At 41.8% G+C, this 10425-nt stretch overlaps 1 pseudogene; it reads left to right on the top strand.

Moving 5' to 3' along the window:
- The first annotated feature begins 258 nt into the window (after positions 1–258).
- Positions 259–411, top strand: LOC146866092 (5.8S ribosomal RNA; annotated as a pseudogene).
- The last annotated feature ends 10014 nt before the right edge of the window (positions 412–10425 follow it).

Below are 10425 nucleotides of genomic sequence, written 5' to 3'. Positions count from 1 at the left end.
CTGGGAGGGCCAGTGGTGGAGCTTCATGCCTCTGCTGCCCTGGGAGCATCTCGCTTGCCTGCCTACTGTGGCAGTGGGGTGAGGCTCCCAGGCCTAGTGTCTTTAAACACTGTCTTGAATCGTGGAGGATGACTTCCAGAAGGGAAGCGTGATGAGGTGCTGGGCTGTCTTGTTGTACGGGCGGTAGAGAGCTAGAGATGACTTCTCTCTGCCTCCCCTGCACTCGCAGGCGGGCCTATGTTGCGAAAGTTGCCTATGGTATCTTGGTGGTAGATTACTCGGCTTGCGTGTCAATGAAGAATGCAGCAAGCACATGAATGAGTGTGAATTGCAGGACACGTTGATCATAGACACTTTGAATGCAAATTGCAGCATTGGTTTCCTCTCAGGTCTACACCTGACTGAGAGCTGCTTGATAGTCAATCACCTTGGGGCCCTCCCAGGGTGCGGTTGGTGCTGTTGCAGAGGGCTCTGCTCCCTTTGCCCTCCCAAGGTCAGACCCCTGATCACCCGTTGCAGGGCCCGGCCCCAGTTAGCCTAAGCTTGTCAAGTCCATGTTTCGTGCTATACAACTTACATTTATTCACTCCTTACAGAAATAGATCCTAAAAATCTGTGGTATCCATATACCAGATTCGGTTAATTAGCTCAGTGAGTTAAACCTTTTTATGCTTGTATATAATAAAATCTGTGTGTCTTATATTGTAGTCCAGGAAGAGGTGGGTCAATTAAACCTTTCATCTTTCCAAGCTTAAAAACGGAGTACCAATTATGGACAGATGGTCATTTTCTTTAAATTGTTATGTGCTTTTCTTAAAAGTACCAAATAAATAATAGGTGATTATTATAGATCACAGAGCAGTATCCTTGTTCTGACATATAGGATAAAAGCTGCAGTATTTTAATTGTTAATACAACATGGTCAATTGATAAATACTGTGTAAAATATAGGCAAATGCTCTAATTGTGAAACATAACCTCAGTCACACCTAATCAGACCTAAATTTTATAAAATGTAGTATGTAGTAATAACCCCATTAGTAAATCACAACATTGGGCCTGAGAGACTAAACTATCACCCATAACTTAATTTTCATTGGTTTGAAGTACAATCAATCAAAGCTGTTAATGGGTTTACTAAGCACATGTTAGGTTTAATGAGTCCAATATCGTGTTCTATATATTTTGTGTCAAACCCCTTCAAACCACCAGGTTGCTTCTGTGAGCCTTGTTTATCTTTCGGCTAAAGACATTGGTTTTCACATTAGACCTGAAGAGTATTTACGTCACACCATCAAGCTGCTACCTGTTTTAGTGTAGCTATCTGGCTCGAAGGAAGTGCTTTTCTTATAGTGCATTAGAGACTAATTTACATCTGAAGTGTACCCAGATCTTTAACTTGTTACATGCATGGCATAAAATAAGTAATCCTTTTTCGTCATTTTTGTCACTGGAAGGCACATTGGTACACTTTACCTCAAACACATGATTTGCTAGGTATGCTAAATGGTCATTCCATTACTGATTTCCATTAGAGGAAGGAACCCTTGGTGTATCTATCAACTCCCTTCAGCCACCGGGGTTGTGATCAGATTCAGTGCACACTGCTAGCAAATTGGTCTGTCTTATAACTGAAAATGTAAGGCAGACCTTTAGCCTTTGTCAATGCTTGTTTTTCTTCGCATTTACATATGTGCATACTATGGGGCATATTTACAACGGAATAGCGGAGCGTGGCGTTAAGCACAAAATGCTAACACCACGCTCAGCCATTCCAAGAACGGAGGGTTGTGCCGTATTTACAAAGATACAGGACATCCCTGTGTTTCCCTAGCACTGGCGCTAAAGTAAGCTGCCTAGCACCAACACAGGAATCCTTGCACCATAGTGCAAGGGTGCCTGCATTGAGGGGATGATGTGCAGGAGGGTGTCCCTTCCCTCACATAAACAATCTCAAACTGCGATTTGTAACTTCTATGTGTACTACACTGTGCAACACACATAGAAGTTGCAAATCGTCATTTTTGTAATGTGTGCTGCATAATGCAGCACACATAGACACAGCAAAAACTAGGAGAAATAAAGCATTTGTCCTTGTTTCGCTATGTTAAGACCATGTTTTCCCTGGTCTTAATTTTGGTGCTGCCTCTTATTTACGCCACCATTGTAAATAGGGGGCAACTTCAAAATAAAGGGGTTTTGCATCAGAACCCACACCGCAACACCCATTTCCCATCCCTTTCATTCCAAGTATGGCGTGAAAAGGCGCCTTACTAACAAGGTGGCGTTAAGTGACGTTCCTGTGGTGATAGGGGCTTGTAAATATGCCCGCTATATTTAGTGAGAAAAACAAACTTTTAAGCATCAGAACGTGTTGATGACCTTCTCACACCTCAAATGGGACAATGTACGCTTTGAACTTTATTAATTGTAGCAAGACTGGCTCCGTTCCCATTGCTAAATTGATCATTTTATGAAATAGAGCATCACATTTAAAATGCCTTCTGATATTTTTAGCTCAACCCATCCCCTTTATTTCATTGCATTAAGGGAATTGCACAATCTTAAAATGAGGAAAGCAAAACTACAAAAGAAATTGCAAAAAATAAAAGCTGGCTCGGATAATCCACTGACCCATGACCCGCAGTATTTTTGAAGCATTGGTGACTTCTACAATAGCCTTCCTAAAATAACGAAAATAAAATAATATTTTATATGCTACCAAGAAAGAAAAAAAATTCAAAGTCAAGTTCGGTCAACAAGAAAAAACGAAAAAAGTACAAACAAACCCACAGTGTGCCTTTCCTCTTGTCTCATTACTTACCTTGAAATGATTGAAACTGCACACACATTTGACAATTACATTTCCAGGTCGGTAAAGAGTGATGTAAAATGTAAATGACCACTGACTCCACCACTGATTCCCCACTGCAACCTACCGATAACGACATAGTGAACGTGTAGCTGAGAAGGAGTTCTGTTGTATCTGCTACTGCAGGTGGTCTACACGTTTATCAGATCTGGTTCAGGGTGCCACAGTGCAATCTGGGACTGTTGGACTCCAATTGTGGGATTTGGGGTCATTTTCATTTGAAGTCCCGGGTTCCATCCTACAGTGGCTCTGCAAACTGGGCCAAGTGCAACCCCTTCAAGACTTGACTTTCAGTGGTAGCGTTGGCTCAACACAGTGCTCAACTCTCAAGAAAAACATTACCCAAATGCTCATTAGAACTAAACATAGAAACATGTACACAATGCAAATTAGTGTCCACATGCTAGGCTGGCTCTGTGCTTCATACTGCAACTGACCTCAGTCCTTCCCCCTTTTGGCCCAGGCTCTTCCCTCCCAGGTCTGGTTCTAGCATGTTTAGGCTCAGGTGCGGAATACCCCATACTCTTTTTTAGCACAGCCTTTTTGACTCATCTTATTAGCTCCTACCCAACAAGCCTCTTTCTGTCACAAGACCACTGAGATCAGGGTTAGAATGATACTCAAAGTGGATCACCTTGTGGAAGCTCCAAATTGGCTTGCTATTATAGCAGAGTATTAGAGTGGTCAGATGAGGAAAGAGGTTGGGGATAGGGGCTGCAGGGAAGGAGAAAGGAAGGAGAAAACCAGAGGATCTTATTGGATACCCTAACACTCCTCTACACTATCCCCCGCTGGAAAGGTAGGAGCTTGTTAATTCTAGTTACCTTGCGTTTAACATTTGAACTCGCCTATCAAGGGCTAATGCATGCATTTGCTTTCTTGCCTGTCTCTTCTTTCAGTTTCTGTATGTTAAACACAGTGCATGTGCAACTGTTATATTCCAGGGTTAGGCCCATGTAGCGAGGCAGATTATTCCTTACATTGTCCTAGAGAATAACATTTCAGCAATGAACTTTTGCACACATTTGCATACATGACAATGTTGGATTAGTTTCTCTGAAGCTACTCTGTTTACACATCCAGCAGTTCACATCATTATTACGATGCCTTGAACAGCATGAACTAGGCCTCTCTATGCACTGAGTTCAAACGTTGTCCTATCTTCATTCACGAGGTGACAGATTTATCCACATATCAATACAATCACATCGCGAAGGCTGCTTTTTATCATAAATATTAGGCACCCCGATAGTTTAGTAGAGGAGGGACTTCTGCTGACATCGAAGGTCCCTGTCGGCTGAGAAATCACCACACACCGGTCTGACATTCCATGAGGGGTGTCCAAATTGAGACCAAGACAGGGTCCCTCACTCTCTCCCATCAGGTAATGGGGTTGGATCATCCCTTGGGGGGATTCTTGGATCTATACCCATACAAACTCTAGGTACACACAGAGTAGGGTCTGCATCATAGGAGTATGTTAGATTACCATTTTGCATATATGCATGCATGTATTCATTGCTTCAGCACCATGTTAGAAATCCATCTACCTAATTTTTACTCTTTTGGTGCTTGTAATCTCCTTTATTTGCTTCTGTCTCCTAGTCATTGCAGCACACATATTTTATGCAAGAATAACATTGGTTCAATAAGTATTATTGAAAACATCCCACTGTGTATTCTCTGTAAATTTCTCTGAGAACAAGTGAGCACGAGTGACTGAGCGAAAGATTCTGTACTGTTTCCACGATCCCGAGTGTTCACGGTAGTCATGTTCACTGTTTGCCAGAAACTGTTCGCTCCCTGGTTGGTTGGAGGGCCAACAGTGGCACTGTGAGTTAGCTGGTCTATAGGCCAACATATCCTGCGGGGGTGTACGGAATCAGTCTTGACACAAAGCCCTTAGTTTAGAACTACACGACACAACCACTGTTCACATAAATTATACCATATCATTAGCCTCCCATGTCACATACCACAAGATTTATCAAACAGTGTCTCGCAGAAGTACTATCTCTTGTGGTAGTTTTTCTCTTTGCACCCTGCTATGGGTACAATCATAAAGAATTTCTTGTAGATTAGAATATTAAGCAAACAGTCGAACATGCATTATGGAATTCTCCTTTTCTTTGCCTTTTCCCATTCAATATCGCTGGAAATAACAAAGCGATTCAAAATGTTGATTCCCTTATTTTGCTATTTGCCATTATGCCAGAAAATGAATGTTTACAACAAATTTTATATTTTAACATTGTCCAGAAAGCCACTGTTACACTGAGGCGTATTATCGAATACTAATGTCGAATTACAGGCCGTCTTAAGTCAGTTTTTTTGTAGAGTGTCAGACTTACTTAACTCAGTAAAAGCTCTCCTGTATCACTTCAAGTTCAAACTCCTAAAGAATAACAATGATTCCTTGAAGTGGTCACTGTGATGGTGCAGGTGCGCCCCTACTCTGAAACCTGATCTGGACTTTTACACTGCCACCTGGAAATGTAGATCAATTTATTGATCGTGCTGGATCTTGCAAAATAGTGAGCATTGAGTCTCAGGCAGGGACTCCCTTATAGCAGAGAACCGCCCAAGATGGCCAGTGGTCAAATATTTTGGGACTTGTAGTCAGGCATAGAGTTTTGATGGTTGTAATGGGGTTGTGGTAATCTGTGAGCCATATCTGGGGCACTGCCAGTTCTGGTTAGATAGCAAGATAACATCCTACTCTGACCACAAAATGCTGTAAATCAGAAGAATTCCTTGTGGCCCTGTAAAGAGATCTCTTCTTATCTGTTGCAGTAAAAGGAGGCTTCTGGGAGTGTATCACCTCCTTCAGAGATAGCTGAACAGGCACAAACTGAAACCCTGACACTTTCAGTCCATGAATGGGCACATGCTTCTAAGCCAGCCACCAGACTCCTCCGATGCTCGCTCATCCTCTTTCAGGCTGAATGTGAACCTGCCTTCCTGTAAGGGTCCTCAGAACTCATGTCTGGGTGATGATGCTGTGGTCAGGGACGGGTGCTCAGGAGAGGGTTGGATCTTCACAGCTGGTCATGTGGGTGACCAGTGCAGCGCAACATTGGCTCTTTGGGTCTGTATCTGTGCAGTCACACTAGTTTGTTCTGCCATCCCCAGGTAATTGAATGCCCCTCTGCTTGAATCAATATTCATGTTGTGGGTTAGCGCTTAGGTGGTAAGGCAATATGATGTTTATTACATCTGTGCTTGGATTTGCCGAAATTGTATTTTTTAGCTCGTGCCATGATGAATCTGTGGTTTTTACTCTGTTCTATGGGAAGATTCATCTAAAACCCCTCAAATTTGGAGGTGAGCAGGAGACTATTCCGATACTACAAGTGATGCCATCCAGCCTAGAGCGTGCTATTGAGGTGTAAGGTTTTAAGAGTTCCACATGCCCACACAAATACAGGTCTAGTTATCACATATATTAAATATAGTGTGACCATAGCATGAACATAGACATGATATACCAAGTACATACCGATCTACATATGTACAACCATCAAATGCTAAATACAGTCAAAGACAATTAAGAACCTAAAGTGTACATTCAGTAAATGCATTGAAGCATATACAAATACTGATGGAAAAACCATCACATACCCAGGCACAACCAAAACATGCATAGATGTAGTCGCATAAGGCCACGTGTAGCTTCATAAGCACAGCCACACTGAACCACTGCAGCATTGTTATGGTTAGGTGTGGCATTAAATGTCCAGTGCATCCTCTCAAAGAATAAGGATCCCATGATAACTAGTGCAGCACCCCAGCTGCAGATATAGACTGGAACAAAGTGCAGCCTTCCTATGTACATGTTTGGCATCAACAGTTGAGTGCAGCCCCACCCCCAAGCATAGATGTAGCCTAAAATGCGGAGTGCTGTATTAACATGAACAGATATAGCCTCTAAAGCCTAGTACATTCTCCCCTTGTGCAACAATGGATTCTAATGCGAACTACACCCTTGGACAGGTTTAGTTTCAAATGACAGTGCAGCACACCCAGTGTACAAGGAATTTGAGAACTGTAGCATCAACGTCCGGTTTAACACAACTTTACCAAACCAGATTTTTCCTAAAATCATTGTTGTCAGAAGTTCTAGTTGAACTCCCGTAATTTCCTGATTAATTAAATGAAAGAAGAGAAATTGAAAATTGGTGCCCTGCTTATAAGTCATTATTTGACAAGACATCTCCTGGTAGACAGTGTTGAATGTGAAATGCTATCTGATAATGGACAAAAGAAATGAAAATACCAAGTTGTCAGAGTTGATAAGGGTAAAAGAACTGAGAATTGCAGATCATAACTAAGCACTGCGATGAGGACACATCTGCTTAGACATTTTGGGGTTTTTTTTGGAAAGGGGTGGCATAATGAGCCATTTTTTAATGTGCATGGCCTGAAAAAATGTTCTTAAGAAGGTAGGAACAGAACTATTGTGTGCACCCAAAGGCAATATTGCTTTACATGTAGAATGATGACTACTGGGCAGTGGAAATGCAAGTAATCTGTTTGCACCTTTAAACAAAAGGAACAAGTGACAGTAGGAGCCTTTTTAGTTTTTATTTGCTTATTTTTATACTGTTTTTTCTAAGATCTAAATTAATTTATTTTATGAGTTAACTGATTTTATAGCAGCTCTAAAACCACTGGGGGCAATGAATATAACTTCTCCAAGGGTTCTATTATGTGTGGATTTGAATGCTAAATTAAGGAGAGAATACACCGATCAGAGCATTCAATGCATCAGTACTGATATTGCAATTGGAGATTCCATGGGCTCAACCTTGAAGACCTAATAGGCCGTTTAGACTTTGAAGACGTGGTTGACTATTTCCAGGTGGCCTGCCCTGCCAAGCCAACATATAGAGGCGGGGGGAAAGCGTCAGTCATCGATTATGTGTTTGCCTCAAAATGCTTTCTGCAGTGGTGTCGACACTGATTAGCATTTGAACTCAGTGGAGTGACCACAATGCCTTACTTGTCGAAGAGGTTTTCCAATTAGATAGGGAAAGAGATCCCTTATCATTCGATGGTATCAATATTCACTCCAAAGATGGTCTAAGGCTGGTTTGGCACCTTAAAAACCCCTCAGCAGCATTAAATGATTTAGTGTAAAAGTATCTCCCTGTTTTTTTAGGCTGTTTGTCTGATGGAATCATGAATGAGCTATCCCATCTTCATCAGCATTTGATTAGTATTATTAGGGACTCCCTACTGAAACCCTTTAAACCTACAATAACTTATCCACGGTGGTTTGATAAGCAATATTCTGCAGATAGAAGGGTGATCTGGGAGGCTAGGAAGCTCTATATGACAACCATAAAGGAAAGGAAGCATTCTCTGTTCAGCAAGGACTAGGAGGCCTTAGATCAAACTGCTAAGCACAAGTGTAGCAAGGTATTCAGGGAAACTGCACGTAGGCTTTCCTTACATGATAACCCTCCAAACCCTCTTTAAATATTTAATATTTCTGGGCAGGATTGGGTGAAACACTTCACTGAAATGTATTCTTTGGACAGCGTCAGTCAGCATGAGGTTACATGTAAGCAGCCTTCTAAGCAAGCACCAGTTGTAAGGTGCCAGGTCCTGATGGGATCCCCATGGACCTGTTTGAAGCAATCTGGATCTCTGGGGAACTCTTTTGGTGACTATTTTTAACAATTCTCTGTGTTACAACATCCCAGAGACTTGGGCCAGTTCTTTAGTAATGCCAATGTTTTAAGACAGGGTATAGGGTGTCCCCATAATGCTACAGACCAATTTCGCTGGTGGATAGCACAGTAAAGATACAGGAAGAGCTATTTTTAACCGTTTGTAAACATGGGCCTTGGACGAGAAGATTTTATCTGCGCACCAATACGGCTTTCATCCTGGGCTGGGCACAGTGGATCAGTACAGACTCTGGTAAATTGGGAACCCACCTCACAAGTCTAGATGGTGGGTAGTGGGTTGGAAGAAGTTAATTTGACACTTCTCAATTCCTTCTTTACACAGTATAAAAAGTAGTTCTGTACTAAATAGATTGGGTCTTTTTTGTTGGAAAACTGATTTGAGTGGGGGACGACCCAGTCTTGTACTTTTCCCCTTCAGCTCCTTGTTGATATGTCACAGTGGATCAGTGCCTGAATTTACATCGGATAGTGAGCAAGTATACTGTCACCAGGTGCTGTCCACAATGCCTGCCTTTATGGACCTTCCTACCGCATTTGATTGCATAAACAGAACTAAATTATGGCAGATGATGAGCAATCTGGGGGTGGACATTGAGCTAGTGAACGTTTTGCATTATCTCCATGAAAACTTGAGTGCTAGAGTTAGATATGGGCGATCAGGAGGACTCGGATTCGTTTAATTTAGCTAGTGGTTTACTCCAAGGGTGTATGTTGGCACAGTTGCTTTTCATCTTGTACATAAACAATCTTATTTATCAGTCAACTAATGATGTGCCGAAAAATTGAGAACTTAGCCGTCCCGGATCTGTTATATGCGTATGATGCAGTATTGATGGCTAGAACACCACGTCCCCTTCATAATTTGGTTGATTTATTTGTGATCTCCATGAACACATTTGATCTGAAAACCAACTACAAATCTCATATTACGGCATGTGATCCTGGAAAGAAAGCTGTATCAGTACTGAACTGGGGAGATAAACAGATAAGTGGAGTGACAAGTTTTTGTTATCTAGGTCAGGCGTTTGGCTCAAGTAATTCATGCCAGACACAAGTAAGCACTGCACGTTGGAATTTAAGGAGGTTCGCAGATTCTCTTTTTAATTTGGCTAAGAAGGATGGTAGGTCCACTATTACTCCTTTTCTTAAATTATACAAAAAGCAGCGTGTCCCTACGGCCACTTATGGAGCTGGGGTTTGGGATGTTTGCAATGCCACCCCAGTCCAGGTGGAAGAAAATATAATCTGCAGAAGATTGTTGACTCTCCCTCCCTCTATTGCCACTTTCATCTCACACTCTGAATTAAACCTAGAGTACCTACTTGATATTGTTAAATTGTCCCCCCTGTTACTCTGGGTCAATATTTCTAGCAAAAGGGCGGCTAGTTTTAATATGGCAGTAATTAATGACTGCTTGAGCTTGGATGAGGGTTTATCCATTCCTTGGTTGCAATATGTATGACATTTTTGGGCGATATCGGCCTTTCAGAATTGTTTAGCACTCCCGATTTGTTTAATAAACGTAGTAAAAATATAGTGAGACAGAGTTACTGATCATGCTTTTACCAAGCGGTTTCAGGAGATTGTGATCAAGCATACTGTCTGTCATTATCACACTACGCTCGCCATGGTTGACATACCTCTGTACCTTACATTAGAGCTAGCCGGGTGGGAGAGATCACTCCTATATAGATTTAGCTCATGGTCTGTCTGGCGCCTGGTTTGTTTTCATGAACAGGCAGGTGTGTGGAGTAAAGAGCTTCCCCCTGTAATGCAGAGAGGAACAGTCTTTGTTACATTTCATGTTTTTTCTGTGGTTTTTATCGTTGTTTCTTTCAGTTATGTTTCAAATGTTAT

Source organism: Triturus cristatus, chromosome 2_1, assembly GCF_964204655.1.
Source record: "Triturus cristatus chromosome 2_1, aTriCri1.1, whole genome shotgun sequence".
NCBI lineage: Eukaryota > Metazoa > Chordata > Amphibia > Caudata > Salamandridae > Triturus > Triturus cristatus.
This window is presented reverse-complemented; position numbering and strand designations above follow the sequence as displayed.